This window comes from Carettochelys insculpta, chromosome 3 (genome assembly GCF_033958435.1).
Source record: "Carettochelys insculpta isolate YL-2023 chromosome 3, ASM3395843v1, whole genome shotgun sequence".
NCBI classification, from domain to species: domain Eukaryota; kingdom Metazoa; phylum Chordata; order Testudines; family Carettochelyidae; genus Carettochelys; species Carettochelys insculpta.
Window position 1 is genome coordinate 100,965,976 of NC_134139.1, and position 17,567 is coordinate 100,983,542.

The window sequence follows — 17,567 nt, forward strand, 5'->3', positions numbered from 1 at the left end:
TTGATTTTCCCATGTGATGTTGAACTGAAAGTTAGCAAAAAAGTTTGCTTTGATAACGTTTAGCAAATAGGATTTCGAAATAATTGATTTAAGGCTTGTCTTTACTGTCGCTCTGCAGACTATGGGATGGAGGCGTAGGGAGCAGGGTGAACTGAGGAGAGCAGGAAATTGTTGTTCTCTGACTGCTGTCTGTGGATGTTACTCAAGCAAATTAAATGATACCTAGTTCAGATTAACATAGTCCTGTTTCAAAGAGACTTATGTTAATATTTGATGCACTCTGCAATTTCTGGAATTCATACCTCATAGCTTCTATGGGTGTATAGAGTAGAAACTTCCAAGAGTATAGGCCTGATTATCCTCTTGCATGTGTTGCTTTAAGAAACTCCTTTGAAATCAAAGCTACTGTACTGTAACTCTCCTATGAATATGTCAGTCTGTTTCCCCCAAAACTCATGAAAAAACACCCATTGACTTCATTGAGTTAGGGTCAAGCCTTGGTAGAGGAAAGGATCCAGCCCTGTACATGAAACATCCGGAGGAAGATGAGGCCGTCAGACATCAAAAGTAAAACTAAATTGAGAAGTGCCCAAGGGGACATATTTTTTAAAGGCATCGAGATGCTTAACTCCTCCTGAAGGCAACTTCCCTGTGGTGTTTTATGCTCAGAAACAGTTTCTAGTTTCAGAGGGAATAAGGTGTCTAGGTGTCTTTAAAAATCTGACAAGTCTCTTGCAGTGAAACTTGGGCATTTTTTAAAGCTTTACTCCTAAATTGCACCAAAAATCGATTGGAGGTAGCATCCAAGAGCAATCTTCCCCTTTGAAGCAAAATCTCCCTCCACCCTGCCCCACACATATGCTCTTAAAGAAAAAAAATAAAAAGCGCGATCACTGCAGCTGGGAATGGAACAATTTCTGGGATATCAAGAAAGGAATGGGAGTCTTCAGGGAGGCAAGGGGTGGTTTAAACAAACGAAGACCAGGTCTACACTAATGGGGAAAATTATATCAACGTAGCTGGAGGTGACATACATTAATCTGCGCTTCCGCATGGTCTGCACAGCAGAAGGTTGATGGAGTGATTTTCTTTTCTCTATTTCGATGAATAACGTCTACACGTCCTCCAGGGCTGGCAACGTCGATGTTCAACTTCGACGTTGCACGGCACCACATCGAAATAGGTGCTGCGAGGGTAAGTCTACACGACAAAGTAGCACACATCGAAATAAGGGTGCCAGGCACAGCTGCAGACAGGGTCACAGGGCGGACTCAACAGCAAGCCGCTCCCTTAAAGGGCCCCTCCCAGACACAGTTGCACTAAACAACACAAGATACACAGAGCCGACAACTGGTTGCAGACCCTGTGCCTGCAGCATGGATCCCCAGCTGCCGCAGCAGCAGCCAGAAGCCCTGGGTTAAGGGCTGCTGCCCACGGTGACCATAGAGCCCCGCAGGGGCTGGAGAGAGAGCATCTCTCAACCCCTCAGCTGATGGCCACCATGGAGGACCCGGCAATTTCGACGTTGCGGGACGCGGATCGTCTACACGGTCCCTACTTTGACGCTGAATGTCGAAGTAGGGTGCTATTCCGATCCCCTCATGAGGTTAGCGACTTCGACGTCTCGCCGCCTAACGTCGAAGTTAACTTCGAAATAGCACCCGACGCGTGTAGCCGCGACGGGCGCTATTTCGAAGTTAGTGCCGCTACTTCGAAGTAGCGTGCACGTGTAGACACAGCTTCAGTGTGATAAAAACTTTGTCTAGATTTCCAGTGAGGCTACTTTTAACCTTTATGATATTATTGTCTGGAATATAAAAGGTAAAAAAACTCACTTTAATTAGGACAGCTTAAAACATACTCTTGTTCAAGGACCCATTAGACATGAAACAAGAAATATCTCTCCTTGTGGGCAGCAAGTATGCATAGCTGTTTATTTTTGAGAGACTTTTAAAAAATAGGAATACCAACATATTTAGTTCTAATGAAGTGATGGCACAAGGCTACTAGCCAAGGCTATTCTGAGGCTAGACAGCAATTACTGTGCAGTAGAACAAGTGTGCTTTTCAGCTGAGACTAAAATGATCTGGCACAAACAAAATTCATATTCATTGAAATGTTCAGTTGTGACTTTTGTTTTGTTCTTTTGCAGCTTAATAACCTCTCATATTTTAGCTCCATGTTTTTTAGTCATCACTGTTTGACTGGAGTACCATACTCAGGAAGACTTAATGCCTGAAGAAGTAAACCACATGTCATTAGTCTTATTTGGTGAGTTTCAACAACAGGTTTACCTAATTTATAGAATATCTCAAGAGCATCTTCTGGCCTTATAATCTAGTCTAATCTCCTGCCTAACATGGAAATGGAACTTGGCTTTTCATTTCTAACACCTGTATTTCCAAAATGTTGGTTTAGATTTAACTATAGAACCCTTGGAAATATAACATTCTTGTTAATTTAGTATAATCCCTCAAATCCAAATTCTTTGCTGTTTTCAACAGTCACAGAACTGTGGAGGTTTTAATATACTGAGGGTGATATGCCAGAAACTCCACAAAGTCTTACTGGGACTTTGCCATTGTAATTAATTTTACATGGAAGGTGCTCATATACTACAATAGGCAGCCTCATAAAATCCTAAAACATACAATTATTTTTCCACATTAAGGTTAATTGTGCCATGTGTTTTTAGGTCATGTCAAGGGCACTTAGGGCATTGTGGATATGTTCGATTTTCATCATATAAGTGGAAGGCACCATCTAGGTTTATACCTATTCTTTATACTGAAGTTTATTACTTGGAACACATGTACTTACTTCGATTTTTCATGTGTAATAGAGAATCTGGTTCACTAATTTCAGTAGAGTTATTCTGAATTTACTCCGGGTAAATAAGGGCTGCAAAAGGCCTGTGTGGGTTAGGTCAAACCCACTGAAATCAATGGGAGTCTTTCTACTGATTTAATCTTTAAACTTTTAGAGAGTCTGCAAAGAAAAGTGAAACTAAACTGTACATTTTAGAATGAAAAATAAACATAGTTTTATGTCATGCTCTATTTCAAAAAGGATGTCACAAAACTAATGATAACAGATTTCATGAAGGTGAGATAAATAAAATCCAGTACAATGCCTGGTTTGAAAATTCTCTCAAAAAGATCTCTTTTCAGTAGACTACAAACAACAATGCATATACAGAGAAGGTAATAAATAAATGTCTATCTCTGGCTTCTTTTGCCTAGTTATTTCCACTGGTCTGCTGCTACAGTACAGCAATAACCACCTTTCTCAAAAGGGAAGAATATTATCTCTCTTCCTCTCATTGGAGCCAAGCTGAGTTGTCAAAACTCTTCATGTTCCTAGCTCAAACAGAGTTTAAATTTAACAGAGTTTAGTTTAAATTCCAATTGTGAGAAAGTCAGTGCTTGAAGGAAGGTGAGTAGAATCGATACTGGTCATAGAATGGTGTGGGAGGGTACCCTGTGTCTTGCCAGTGTCCCAAGTCTCTTCCTTCTTGCTGGAGAGGTTAGTCTGCACTCTCCGCTGTTGGTCTAAGCCAGCTGCTCAGTCCTCCGTGCCCCACTTCCTCCACCCCATTGCTACAGTCAGAGCTTCAGCTTCACTGAGGAGAGGAAAGCCCAAGCACTCTCCCATTCAGCTACTGCTTTTCGCAACTGCTGTCTTTTGTAAACAGTGCCTGCTTTCATTATCTGTCTTCCCTCAAGCTCCCCCTATTCCCTGCCTTGCCCACCTCCTCGCTCCCTCTTTTCCTTCTCCTGTTACTGGGGGAGCTTTTTAAAAGCCCTGCCAGCATTCCAGCCATGAGATCAGCTGACCCTCATTGCAGTCCCCCCTGTTGTTTTCACCTGAGTGCTTAACTAGCTCTTTCTCTTGTTCCCCTAACCAGGGTTGTGTCCTGAGCTGCCTTTCCCCCTTCATAGTGAGGTCTGCTGGCCTGACCCTGCTACAATGGTTAAAGCCCTTTTTGCAATGAACTAAAAGAGCTTACCTCAGTTTAATGATGGACACCTAAGTGTATTAAGGGCAGCTTGTGACTTTTAAAAACCTCCTTCAGTGACAGAGAAAAATGGAGTAAGGATGAGAAAGAGGTGGTAGAAGGGTTGCATAGGCCCAGGGAAAAAGCTCCTTATATGTAGAGAGATGTTTTCTTTATTTCTGTGGAAAAGCCTTGGTTCATAGCATAGCTAGGCTCAGCATTTGTTAGGGTGGCTAGCAATGGGTAGCTGGCATAAGAAGAGACAATACTGAAGTGGGTGTTCAGAAATGTATTTTTTATTTAAGTAGCTGTTGGGCCATGCCAATAGCTTATCCTGTAGGGATACTGCAATGGGAGAGAAAGAAATGCCGAAGCCTGCTGTGACCAAAAAAAGTTGCATTGTCGCACTATATAAGTGGAGATGACATGAACACGTTTTAGGTATCCTTTTGGGCTAGTTCAAATCTGTTCATTATTAAATGGGTGTAAATCAAGAGTAAATCCATTAAAGTCCACGATACTCTAGATTTACAGTGATGCACTTGGGAAAGTCTGTCCCCCTAAATTCAAGTTAGCCCAGAAGCAGCAATATACTGCACAACTTACTTATTTTGTAATGTGACAAGATAATTGCAGAAGTGAAAACTATATTGCATTTAACAGAAACATACAGCATGACTAATCAGTGCACTGGAAGGTAATGTAACTTCAGGGTAATTTTAACTGATCCTGTAAGGTGTTCCTCCTCTGAACTTACCTCCTGATCCTGTAAATAACTCCTTGGGTGTCAACTCTGTCACATCATAGTTCCATTGGAATGGTAGAGAATTTTCTTTCTCTACTGTAGTCACAAGTGGCTACATCTACACTAGCAGCATCTGTTTACAGAAGTTACTGTCCAAAGAGATGTTCTGACAAAACTTCTGTCAACAGATTGCATCTGCTTGTAAAAGCAGAGCGATCTTTTGATCTGTTCTGTTGACAAAAGGGCTGCTTGGAGTGTCTACACAGCTTTTTTGCCAACAGTTTCTGTTGTCAAGATGCATTATGTGTGTAGATACTCAGTGAGTTTTGTCAACAAAACCCCAGTTTTATTTACAAAACTATCTTGTGTAGACATAGCTACAGTGTTTGTTCCCCTGCACTCTTCCGAATTTAGGTAAATAAGAATTCATAAAACAGAAAGTGGCAAAGAGAAAGGGAGACTATGACCCAGGATACCAAGTCTTCCAGAAACAACAAGAAGTCCTGTGGCACCTTACAGACTAACAGATATTTTGGAGCATAAGCTTTCGTGAGCAAAGACCCGCTTTGTCAGATGCATGAGTGGGGGGGGGCGGTCCAGAGGGAGTTTAAAGAGGGAGTTTAGGGAAGGGGAGCTTAAAGAGACTCCCTCTTTAAACCTTCCTCTGGAACCCCCCCCACTCATGCATCTGATGAAGCAGGTCTTTGCTCATGAGAGCTTATACTCAAAATATCTGTTAGCCTACAAGGTGCCACAGAACTTTCTGCTGTTTTTGAAGATACAGACTAACTTGGCTACAACTTCTCATACAAGTTCTCCAGCCAAATCTTTAAATTGTCTGTAATTAAATTAAATTAAATGAACCATCGTGGGTCCATTCAGCTGCACATCTACTGATATAATTTATGCCATCATGTGCCAGCAATGCCCCTCTACTATATACATTGGACAAACAGGACAGTCTCTACGTAAAAGAATAAATGCACACAAATCAGATATCAGAAATGGCAATATACAAAATCCTGTAGGAGAGCACTTCAATCTCCCAGGCCACACAGTAGCCGACTTAAAAGTAGCTATCCTACAGCAAAGAAATTTCAGGACCAGACTCCAAAGAGAAATTTCTGAGCTACAATTCATCTGCAAATTCGACGCCCTCAGCTCTGGCTTAAACAAAGACTGCGAATGGCTGGCTTAATACAGAAGCAGCTTCCCCTCCCTTGGTGTTCACACCTCCAGATCAACTGCTGGTAGTAAGCCTCACCCTTGCTGACTCAGCTAACCTTGTTATCCCCACCCTTGCTCTGGCTTATTTATACCAGGCCCTGCAGATTTCCAAGACCAGCATCTGAAGAAGTGAGTCTGTGCTCACAAAAGCTCATGCTCCAAACTTTTCTGTTGGTCTATAAGGTGCCACAGGACCCTTCATTGTTGTTACAGATCCAGACTAACACGGCTACCCCTCCGATACTTGACAGAAGAAGGAGTGTGAGCCAGGAAGCACCAGAGGGAGGAGGAGGAGGAGGACAGGGAAAGAAAAGATTAAGATAAGATGTTTGAGTTACCTAAATGAAGATGGAAAGGGCATAATTTTGGGCATGAAAGGAAATTCATATGGGTTGGGAATGAAAAATAATGTAACCTGGAATTTGACGAGTTAGTTTATTTTCATTTTAGTCATAAGTGAAATACAGAATTAGAACTATGCCTGAGTGCAGCAGGACCAATAGCCACTACAGGCCTGGGGGCAAGGCATGGGGTCCCAGCTCCATGCTCCTGGAACGGGCAGAGACTCAGGCAGATGAGGTGGAGCCAAGAGCTGTAAGCCCTTAAAGCCACCTTCAGCACAGCCTGGCAGTCTCCCCTCTCCACCAGCCATGTGGAGCAATGCTCTCACAGGGTTTCACATAGGCCTGGAGCTCCCCACTGCTATCTCTGCTATTGTGGTAGTGGTGGTACCTGGGAGCTTGAGGTCTCTTTGAAACACTGGGCCCCTATGCAGTTGTCCCCTTGGCCCCCACTTACCCCCTCCTCCCATTTGTAGGCATTGCACCTACATGAGAACCAGAAGATGAGATCCTGGAAGTACGAGCTTTAGTACACTATTTACCTGTTAGTCTATAAGGTGCCACAGGACTTCTTGTTTTTGAAGATTCAGACTAACACGGCTACCTCTCTGATACATGATAGACAGTGACTGGATGTATCAACAGAGAGAATTACATCGGTCCTTATAAACAGTTTCATTACTTTTGTTCTTATCCCTTTGAAAAATGTAGTTTTGGTAAAGAGAAATGAGAAAAACCCCACAAGACAAGCGTCTGCTGTTTTTGTGAGCTTTTATTGGTTGACCCTTTCTTCTTCGTTCCAGATGTCTTGGTGTACGCTGGTTTTTTTTCCAATACGTGTTAATTTAAATTTTCTTGCCATCATGTTATTGTGATAACAGACATGCTCTGGCAAGTTCTCATTGTGTGAAATGCCCAGTTATCTATTTTGAAGCCAGAAGAGACCATCATGGTAATTAAATGTGACCTCCACATCACTGGCCACAGAACCCTGTGCACTCACTCCTGTAATATACCCATAACCTCAATCAAAGGAAGCTGTGCACAAAAAGGCCTTCCAAGAGCCAGCACAGTGGGTCCATGGGCCAGTTTATAATTTCCTGTACATCACTGTAAATAGTGGTTCCTTTGCCTACCATAAACATGCACAAGTTTTACCACCTGGTTTCTCATGCAAGTTCTAGCATTTCCAGCTTCAACATTTTCTTTCCACAAATATTCAGCTGTAATCCCTTACCAGTCTCCATTTCAGTGAACATTTCTGCCAGTAAAGTTATCGGGCCTGATTCTTGTTTTACTTACACTGTTTTTACTCCAGCCTAATTCCACAGACTTGCCTTAGGTTTGCACCCATGCATAACAGGAGAATCCATAACACCACTAGAGTCAATGCAGTTACTTCCAGTTTAAAAATGATAAGAACACACATAAGAATGGTCATACTGGGTCAGACAAAAGGTCCACCTAGCCCAGTATGGAGTCTTTCAACAGTGGCCAAAGCCAGATATGATCGAAATCAGAATCTGAATATTTTTCTTAAATAACGTTAACTTTAATTTCATTGTTCATTCTTTCCTCTCCCTATCTCTGTTTATAACTTCACTTCAGGTTGAACCCCTCTAATCTGGAACTCTCTCATCCTGCAAACTCTGTTATCTGGCATGATTTTAGTTAGCCAGATGACCACTTATCATGGGCATGGCCAAGTTTTCTGTGGTCCCATAAAGTTTGCTTACAGCCAGCCGTCCTGGCTTTCAGTGTTCTGTGCTGTTATTTAGCTGTAATTTACCCCTAAATGTCTTCTAAGAGCTCAGTAAGCAGTAGAAGTGTTGGTAATGTGCTAGTAAATATTGACCTCCCGTCATCCGGGAAATTCTCTCATCTGACACTGGTCATGTCCCAAGGGCGCTGGACGAGAGTTTCAACCTGTAGTCACAAATGGAGTTCAGATGAATTTTCTGTTGTGCATTTGTATAGTAACTGCAAAATACTCTATTCAGATTTCCAATGACTATTCAAATGTATTTGTGAGGAGTGTTTTCCACATCCTTTGTATGTTCTGTATCTACAACCATGCTGGTGACTCTGCCTGCTGCTTCTTTCACTCACACTGAAATCAAGAGCAACTATTGAATTAATTCCCTGGTGCTATAATGTCATTCTAGGAAAGACCTAACTGTCACCCCAGTACAGCTATTGGTTCCAACAGCACAGGCTTCTACCATAATACGCAGGCAGGGGTATCTTTTTACATACCTCTCAGATTATTCTTGTGCATAGCAAGCATATTGTTAACTTAATATGTCCTCATAAAGCATTCATGACTCCTTTATGTAACCGGGTGTTGGACATTAAAAAACAGCTGTGCATCTTTTTCTATGGTATCTCTTTCATGAGTCAAAAATGGCAAAAAAGATCATTCTAGAAGCCAAACCTTGTGGGTTGGTGCCCAGATTCACAAAAATGTGTAGACTTCCATTTTAATGTAATCAAGGATTAACAGGAAAGCTGAACAAGTGTTATTACCTTCAGGTCACCTTTCCCAGCTATGCAGCACTTGGTGTAGCACAAAACATGTTTGGAATGGAGATCTATCAACTATGTGAAATTACTACTTCTCTGTTGCTATTGATACAGCACACAGTTAGGATTTGATTTGGTTCATGGTTAACATTAATTAGATTAAATCCATTATGCATTCTGTTTCATATTTGTGTGCATTTCCACAGAGTTTTCACTGCAGTTCTGCATTAATTAAACTTTAATTAGGGGTACTTAGATACATAGCTGTCAACCTGCCACTCCCATATATATAATAGTGTCTTGTAGAATGTGTAAAAAACCGAGAGATATAATGAAAAACATTAAGAGTCAAATGCAGAGTAAGCATTTCTGTTGCCAGGAATTTATCATGAGAGCATCAATGATATTAATACCAGTTTAAAATGCAAGAAAAATACATTCATGACCTACCTTGTACTGATGTAGTTGACGTGTCTCTAATTGAAATATTGTTCTATAAAGGACCTGACACTATAGTTATTAATTATGCATAGCTCATGGTGAAATCAATATGAATTTTGGCTTTGCAAAACCTGTCAGGACAGGCCAGAATTGTGACATTTTTATTAGTAAAAATAGCATTTTGAGATCTCATTGTGAAAAGCTCTGTTCTGTTAAGCGGGCCCCATCAAAAGTTTGTATCAGAAATTGTTTTGTTTTTTTTTCCACTATGGCCATTTCTACATATGCCAGTTGTTCTGTAAGGGGCATGCTAATGCACAGCCTGGAAAATGCTAATGTGGTGTGGATGTAAATTTCCAGCATCTCATTAGCATACCATCACATGATTGGGAGTCCGGAAGAGCTTCTTCTGGGCTGTTCATTAGCATGCTGCTTTCAGAACAGTTGGCATGTGCAGAAACATCCTATATGTGTTACCATTTTAGAAACAAGAATTATTATTTTCCAGTATTATAGCTACATCAACTAAGGATCGTACTTATGGTATCAGCTGTAACATAATATCACATTATGTTTGGTTATAACATGGTAGACAAGGTCATGAATTTGTTTAATGAAAGGTACTATAGGAATGAAGAGAAACTTGAAGGGGGTGACAATTATATTTTTCAGAAAGACATATTTCTTATGGGAGTACTCATGCATATTTGCCATACTTTCTCATTATGATTGCTGTGTGGGTTCAAAATGATACATTTTGAATTATGTCTTTAAAATTGCCATTTCATTTCACAGTAATAAGAACAAAATCACTGATCGCTGCCTGAATTATAAACTTTCAAACACGAGCACATTTTAATGTTCTTGCCCTCTTTTATGATTGATGTGTTTAAGAAAAATAACTTCTTTTCATTTTAGTTTCTGATTGTAAATCTGTAGTGCTTAGATGGGGGAGAGGAAAAAAGGATGCTGTATTCTTCACTCTGTAGTTGCCTGGATCAGAATAATAACTACTGAAAATACTGCAGAAAAATATGCTGCACCACATTCTAATTTAAGACTCTCAGATGTCATTCACTACCATTTTTATTCCAGTTGTGTCTCATTTTTTGTCAATTGGGAAAATTTTACTACAATATTATCATAATTATTCATAAACTCACAGTATAACCCACTGGAAAAGTCATCTTTCTGGTGTTGCAGCTGACAAAGTGGGTCTTTGCCCACGAAAGCAAAACATCTGTTAGTCTATAAGGTGCCACAGGACTTCTTATTGTTTTTGAAGGTACAGACTGAGATGGCTAACTCAAAAATTTTTGGGAAGAAGGGACAGGACTGCCTTCCAAAAGACACCCCCCAGCGGGCCACGATTCTGCACGTTGTTTTGGAGTCCAGAAGAGCATCTTCCGGACTCTCAATCATGTGACCTTGTGCTAATGAGGTGTGGGGAATTTGCATTCGCACCTCATAAGAATATTTTGGGCCATTTATTAGCATGCCACTTTCGGAGAAAGTGGAATGTGTAGAAATGGCGAAAGAGATTATTTATTCTGGCTGCATCTATACTACATGGATGTTTCAAAAGTTGATCTTTTGGAAGGTCTTTTGCAGAAGATCATCATTTGAAAGAGCACATCACATACAAACAAGCAGATTGAAAGATCAATCGTCTCTTTCAATAGAGAGCATCCACACAACCCCTGCTCTTTTGAAAGAATGGGTAAGTGTAAATGCAATTTGTGTAGATCAAATAATTTTTTTTTATAAATTATTGTATAGATGGCTTTTTACTTCATTTGAGATCCATAATCTTTTTGCTTCTAGTTAGGTACTCTGAGAGGTTGTGAGGAACAGGGAATGTTCTTACACATTTGATGTCTGGGTCCAGGAATTAGACACCCGGGTTATGTCTAACCTACAGCAATCTGTCCACAGAAGTTACTGTTGGAAGAGATCTGCTGGCAAAACTTCTGTCAATAGATCATGTGCACAGACGAAATCGTATCAAAAGAGCAATCTGCTCTGTCAACACAGAGCTGCCAGACTGTCTGGCTGCTCTCTTGACAGAATGGTCAACCAGAAGCTCAGCAAACAGGTAAACAGGGCTTCCCTGTGAACTGGAAGCCCTCTCTGTCAACAGGGTTCCCTATAGCATTTACATGGTGGTGGTTTGTTTTTTTTTGACAAAAACTGTCGACAAAGGTGTTATTCCTCATTACAGAGAGGCAGAACGCTGTTGGCAGAGCTGCCGAGTTTTGTTGACAGACTGTCAACAAAACGCATTTTGTGTGTAAACGCTCTAGAAGTTTTGTGAACAAAACTCTGTAATGTAGACATAGCCTTGGTGCGTGTCATCTCAGAGGAAGAGTTGCGATCAAGCCAGAATCTTTAGGTAGCTTCTTTGAATATTAACCTATCTTTGAACAAGCAGTATACAATGAAGTAAGTTAAGGTTTTATCGTAACTTTGCCTTTACAAAATGAAACATTTTTGGTAAGCTTGTACTGGGGTAAGTTTTATCTGGAAGGAAATAGTGAGAGAGGCATCAGACTCCAACAAGTGCTGAGCCCACGGTCAATAATGATGATGACGATGATAAGTTTTATCAACTTCAGATGGGCCAACTGGACTGTTTGTAAACACTACACTCAGCAAGTTTACTCATTCTTAGTATGAGCAAAATATCTTGACATTTTGTAGTTGCAACCCCTACATATTTGTATAGATTAGAAAAAATTGGACTCTTAAATGTTCTTAAATAATATTATGTGAAAAACAGGGATAGTGTCAGTAAAATTGGGCCTATCTTTACCAAATCAGCCCTAGAAACACAGGTGTTCTTATAAAGCATTTATTTTTCACACTTTTGACTACACTGTCTGTAGCTGAGTGTCACAGGACCAATACGTTATTTAGCAAAAGCCTTCACTTCAGAGTTAGCACAGTGTTGCCTAGGACTGATAGAATATCCCCACTATGAATTGCTACCTCTGTCAGATCCCTGTGGCTAGTCTATGCACTGGGGTGGCTTTTGGTGAGATACTGCTTGGTTCCATGAATGCAGTACACTGTGGTGTTCTATGAATTCATTTGCAGAGTGCCTTCTCTTTCTCACTTAGCAGGGAGCAGCTGGCTGTGGCAGTGATGGGAGAAAAATACTTCATGTAAATAACTCCAAGTGGAGTTACTCACTATTAATGAAGACCATTTTGAAGGGAAAAGCAAACTCCATTTGCCAGCAAGAACTTTTAATGAGACTAGCAATAGAAAAATCAGTCTGAAAAAACCACAAGTGAATGCCTGAACACCCAGCAGAATACACTGCCCTCCCCACACATTTCTGCCAACTGGGAGCATGGGAGGATGATTTCTTGGGCAGCATTTGTTATAATGCTGCAAATGCACATCAGTCCTGAGACAAATAAATGTGGAGTTAAAACAGTATAGGTGAAGGAAGGAGGTGGGTGAAATGTAGTCCACATTGAATTGTGGGATAGCACTGGGCTTAACTCGACTGTGTTCTTACTATAAACGTGGCAGCTTGTCAGCCAGGCTGAAGAAAAACTGAAATGCAAATTGAAGTCTATATCCTCACATAGGTGTGCCTGCCCAAGCTTAAAGCTTTTTTTATTTTGTTTTTGTTTTTGTTGATCTGAAAGTAAATTAGGAGCCATACCTGGGCTAACTGCAAAGAAAGCATAACCTCAGACTCAGTCTCTAAGCACGTGGTTCTCCTGTTCTAAATAAGCTGAGAAAAGAGACTTCCCTGTCCCTAAAGTAACAAGTATCTAAAAGGTTTCAGTTACAGGCCCCTGCGAAGATGATAAATTATAATTGAAGAGCTGCTGTATGAAGACAGCTGAAGATGGGGCTAAATCTCGCTCTCCCTTAAAACTTCCATTTGTTCCATGTTCGGAACTTCCATTGCCTTCTGTAGCACCAGGACTTCACCTTGGGTCCGTCATCTGAATGGCAATATGTGTACAACTGAATGTGACTTGAAACTGCTGGTTCATTCTTATTCAAGTATTCAATTATCAAAAGAACAACATGTGAGGAAAAACAAATTTAAGATGATTGTCATCTCCGCTCATTGCTAATGCATAAGAGTGTCAGAGGACTACGTCAGCGCCATTATCATGGGCACTTTATGTAGCGTTTGGGAGAAGTCAGGTTAGGCGTAGTGCAAAAAGGATGTGATTACACACAATTAACAAATTTGTAGTGGCTGAATGACTAGATGCTTTGCTAATTTCAATCATAGTTCAAACTGAATGCAAAATTCCAAGATAAAAAATAATAACATATATCACGTTAATCAACAGCCACAGCTTGTGGAAAGGAGATGGAAATTTTGAAGAAACACAGACACCAGAAAGCTTCCATATTTTCTTTCCTTGGGGAAACATGTGGAAGATTCAACTGGTATGATAGACAAAATCTGGTAATATCAAATACATACACCGGTCATAGTCCCTCAGAAATGGGGAATAATTGGAAATCTTTACAGGCTTCCATTCCAGAAGCTAGAAAATGTCACTTCAGGTTGCACTTCTCTTGTCTGGCATGGTTGGGACCTGACAGGTCCTGAACAAGAGAATTTGCAAACCAATGGAGATCCAGGGCTTCAGCCCCTAGACAGCCCTGCACTACTGGGGTTGCTGCGCCCCAGCCGGGGCTCCCAGGGGCTGCCGCTAGTCTCCAGTCTCTGCTTACTGGCTGTTGCAGGGCTGCCAGGGGGCTCCAACCAGCCTTGTGCTGCTGCAGGGCAGCCAGGTGACTGTGGCGGTGTCCCCAGGGCCAGCAGGGCAGGTGGGGACAGGACGTTTGCTCTCAGCCCCACTCTGCCACAGAACAGGGGGAAGCTCTGTTTCCTGGTCCCCATGCTGCCATGGCACAGTGGGGGACCTCTGGCTCTGGCCCTCATGCTGCTGTGGGGCAGGTGGGCTCTGGTTCCTGGGCCTGCTACTGCAGGGCAGGTGGGGGCTCTAGGTCTGACCCCTATGCTGACGCAGGGTGGGGAGGAGCTCCAAATCCCAGGCCCACTGCTGAGGGGCAGGCTCCAGCTCTGGCCTCCACGCTGCCACAGGATGTGTAGTGGGGGCAAGGGGGTTCCACTCCCAGACCCACTGCCAAGTGGCAGGCAGGGCTCCTGTACAGCCCCAGCCCAGTACTCTCTCACCCTGGAACACCCTGGATGTTGTCGGATGACAGAGTACCTCATCTGAGATGTGCAGCCTAATTAGTAGCCATAATGGGTTTCGTGTGAAGATCTTGAGTGGGTAGCTATTGACTGCTGTACGGCTGGATATTGTCTTTGTATTTAGTTATTTTTTCTTGTTGGATGTGTCTACACATGCAAGTACCTTCGAAAGTGAGGTTGAAAGATGGCTGTCTTTTGGAACAACCCACGGAGTGTCTACACGCACCCAGCAAACAGTCGAAAGTACCTTTGAAAGAACAGGGCCGTTCCTTCGAAGTTGGTCCTCCATTCCCACGGTGGGAAGAGCATCCCTTTCAAAAGATTATTTCAAAAGAGAGTAAGTGTAGATGCTCCACGGCCCGCTGTTTCGAAAGAAGGCGTCCTCCATGGTGCCGATCAGCTGGCAGGCAGTGGCGCCGCTCACAGCACAAGCAGGGCACTATGGCTCCAGCGTCCGGCCGTGTTTAAAGACGTAGGCACCGACAAAGCCTCAGGCAGTAAGCTGAGAGCATGCAGGCAGCAGGGAGCCCACGCTGCTGCACAGCCTGCAGCCAGACGTAATGCTCCAGGCTCAACAGCTCCCTCCCTGGCACCTTGGCCAGCACCTAGGACCCCCACCCATACCAGGGGACCCCAAGGACACTGGGGAGTCCTCCCAGGAGGGAGCCAGGCACCAAAGTGCCGGGCCCCATTGTGGACTGAGGGAGAGCCGCAGGACCTCCTCGACCTCTGGGAAGACGAGGAGGTCCTGCATCAGATGGGGGTCCAACGCTGGAACATGGCAGCATTCGAGCACCTTGCCAAGGGCCTCACTGGCCGTCGTCACTCCACCCTCATCCTGGACCAGGTGAGGTCCAAGGTGAAGGAGCTCTGCCAGGGCTACTGCAGGGCCTGGGACACGGCCAGGTGGCCAGGGGCAGCACCCACTAAATGCCACTACTTTAAAGAACTGGACTGCCTTCTTGGGCCCAAGAAGGTGGGACCCCGACTGTGATCTTTGACATGGCAGACCCCGGAACTGAGCTAGAGCCCAAGGTGGGGACTGAGGGGGAGGACTCACCAGGACCATCAGCCAACACCAGGCACCCACAGAGGCTCCAGGCCATAAGTGATGATGAGGGTTCAAGCGAGGGGGCCTTCGCCATTGACATTCTATCTGGCCCATCCAGCCTGGCCCCTTCCAGCCGTTCCTCACCTGAGTTCCTGGAGGGACCAAGAGGTATTTGCTGCATGTGCCAGTCACCACAGGGCTGAGGGAGGGGGCACACGGTCCTGTCCAGGGTGGCCACAGCCCACCCACATGGCTGTCAACCCCAGGGCACAGGCAGGCCAGATGGCCCCACTTCCCCAGGCTCAGAGGGCTGACTTGTGGCATTCAGAACCATGTGACCAGCACAGCACCACAGGCTGCCTTGTCCATGGAGGGACTGGGGTGCTGAGGAGAGCTAGCGCTCCTGGTACCCAGATGGGGAACCTCAGGATGCAGTCCCTGCAGGGCCTCCAGGATGGAGTGGGCAGGGGAGGGGAGGGGTGGTTCACGGAGGCCTTCACTGTGGACTAATGGCTGTTCCTCTCCCCATTCTGTCTCCACAGCTCCAGCAGCCAGACCATCCTCATGGCTGTCCTAGGGAGCCTGATGACAGAAGGTGAGGGAGAGTGGCCTGGACCCCGAGCAGGGACAGCATGGGGTCACCAATGGGTCATCCACTGGTACCACCAAGGCGGGGAGAAGGAGCCAGGGGACGCAGGACACGTGACAGCCCTGGGAGACCTGATGGGTGTGCTGTGGGAGTGGCTTGCCATGGAGCGGCAGGCCAGCGACCAGGTGATGACCAAACCTGGATGCCCTGACCCACGCTGTAGTTGGCTACCTGGCCCTGGCCTCTGACCCATCAAGTGCCACTCCAGTACCCACCCCCCTGCCCCCACTCTACCATCTCTCATGCCCCTTTCACCCACTCATCCCCTCACTTCCCCCCTGCTCCTTTCCCACCTGCCCCGATTTCCCACCCCACTAACCTCCCCACAGCTTCACCCCTGCACGAGCCTGACCTTGAGGCCTGCTTCCGCCCTGCTTCCACCCACATCCCCCCTGCTAGCCACATGCGCCTGGCCCACACATTACTGGTCAGGGCCAGCCAGATGGAGGCCTCACCCCCCATTTTCCCAGCCATGCCCCTACTTCCCTGTGCTGCTGGCCCTGGCCTGGCCCCGATGGGGCCCCTAGACATGGGGAGGAAGGGGTGGATGCAGGCAATGAGTGGGTAAGCTGCATCTGCCACGATGCAGGGCAGCATCATGGTGTCCCCAACAGGGAACTCCCACTGGGGGGAAGAAGGTCCCCTTGGCTATGTGGCATCTGAGCCCTAAGTTCCGGAACACCCTGGCATTGTGGGCGCAGCCAGACCAGCCCACGCAGGTGTCCTGGAAGTTACCATTGGCATTGACAAACACTTGCAGGACCACGGAATGGTAGCCCTTGTGGTTTATATAGGTCCTGCTGCTGTGCTCCAGGGCCTGGATGGTGATGTGTGTGCCATCCAGGGCCCTGAAGCAGTTCAGGAAACCCAACTCCTTGAAGCCCCAGATGGCATCATCCAGATCCCTGAGGTGGACCAGCTGCCTCAGGAGAACCTTGTTGATGTCCTGAATGACCTGCAGGGCACGTGGGGGGCAAGCTCATGAGTGTGGGGTGGGGTGTGATGTGTCCACCCATCCCCATCCCCACCCTTTGCCCCCTATGTGCCCACCCATCCCTGTCCCCGCCTCTGTCCCCAGTGGGGGCTGCCCCCCAGTCTCTGATGGTGCCCTTTGCCAGGGTACCCCCTGCCTTGCCCATGAGTCTAGGTGTGATCCAGTCATGGTTTATCTCCTTGAGGATGGCCCAAACTGTGTCCTTCCCCACCCTGAACTGGTGGCCAACAGATCGGTGACTATCCAGGGTGGCCAGCTTCCACAGTTTGATGGCCACCCTTTTCTGGAGTGGGAGCACTGGCCTCAGGCAGGTGTCACAGTGCTGGAGGGCTGTGGCAAGCCAATGGCACAGCTCCAGCAATGTCCCCTTGGTGATACTGAAGTTCTGTAGCCACT